This window comes from Aptenodytes forsteri, unplaced genomic scaffold (assembly GCF_000699145.1).
Source record: "Aptenodytes forsteri isolate BGI_AS27 unplaced genomic scaffold, ASM69914v1 C13520110, whole genome shotgun sequence".
Taxonomy (NCBI): Eukaryota; Metazoa; Chordata; class Aves; order Sphenisciformes; family Spheniscidae; genus Aptenodytes; species Aptenodytes forsteri.
Genome location: NW_008803987.1, coordinates 1 through 1491, shown reverse-complemented (window position 1 = coordinate 1491; position 1491 = coordinate 1). Strand labels below are relative to the sequence as shown.

General features: G+C 50.0%; 1 pseudogene; it reads right to left on the bottom strand.

Moving 5' to 3' along the window:
- Positions 1-29: 29 nt before the first annotated feature.
- Positions 30-1397, bottom strand: LOC103907164 (annotated as a pseudogene).
- Between the last annotated feature and the right edge of the window lie 94 nt (positions 1398-1491).

The window sequence follows — 1491 nt, the reverse complement described above, 5'->3', positions numbered from 1 at the left end:
TTTTTTAAACACAGGAATCTCCAAGATCTTGACAAGGCTGGTCACTGATTTACTATGAAAACAGAACTGGGCAATTATTCCCCAGATCAAGTGAGAGTTTAGCATCTGGAGCATGAACAAGAACTACTTACTGGTTTGGGATTGACTTCAGTAGAGATGAGTTTTAAAAGGCAGTTTAGGAGTCTCTGCTTGTGAAAGGTGGTACATGAAGGAACAGCACTTGACTCAGATGTTTGCTCCCTAGCATCCTGGGCTTCTGGCTCCAAGACGGCCAGCCAGTCATATTCCAGCTGCAACTTGTTCGGTTTGCCCATCATGAGGTAGACTTCAGCCAGCGTAAGGCTCTCAGAAGTTCGCAGGCTCCATCCTTCTTCTCTAACCTGTTGAGAGAGCCGGCTTGGGTCATCCTTGAGAGACTTTGTACTAGATTGTCCCTGAGGTGGAGGTGGAAATGAGGAGCCCAGCTTCTCTTGAGAATCCTCCATTACTGCATCTGTTATATCCTTGGCACAAGCATCAAGCTGCTGGCCCTGGCTGTGGCTAGCCTGAGTTTCGTATCTGGATGGGCCACTGCCGGGTGAAGCCACACCACCTCGCGGTAGCTGTGAATAGGAGTCAGATGTCTCTGTGCTCCTCCCACTTGGAAAAGCCACAGGAGAAGTATCACCAGCTGCTGGAGTAGAGTCTTTCCCATGCAGTTTGTCTGTGCAAGAACACTTCTCTGGGACGATCAGGTCCTGACAGGACTTCATGTACCGTGGGAATGGATCAAGCAGAGAGAGCTCCTCCACATCAGGGATCTTACTGCAAGCACAAGCTGTGCTGCACGATGGTAACACAGTTGCTTGGTCACTAGCCAGGGCCTCCCTGCCCTCCACACAGAAGGCCGCTGAGCTCAGCTTTTCGTGGTTCCCTCCTGGATCTTGGAGTCCAGAAGGCGGTTTTTGGAGAGAATTAGTGATGCCAAGATTGGAGGCTGTTCCTTCCACCAGGCCAGTCTCCGGGGCACCATCTTCAGTGCTTGCAGAAACTTCAGCTGTGGGCTGAGAGGTTCTGCTCGACTCTGTAGTGCTCTCTGCCCTTCCAACACCCTTACCTTCTGTTCCCCGCGTGTATTTTAGCTGTCCCCTAGCTGTTCCCTGACCACTCTGTATGCCTAAGATCTGTGCAGGGGGTAGTAAGTGAGAGTCTTTCGTGTTCTGTTTGCATTTGCCAGTTTCCTGCCAATGCACTGTGCAGAAAGCCTTGGAGTGGACCACTCTGGCTACCCCAGGCAGCGGAGTGAGTGTACAGTTCTCTCCTGGAAAGAGATGGAGCATCACTTTCTCCTCTGAGAAGCTGCCTCTTGTTTCCGAGTCTCTGGAGTCTTGAAGCTGCCGTTCTTCTAGTGTTTTACGCTAAAAAAAGATGTGTCAAAGAATACAACGATCATCTGCCCCTTCCAAACAAACACCCGGTAGCCTATTTCGCAAGTTAAAAAAAAAAAAAAAA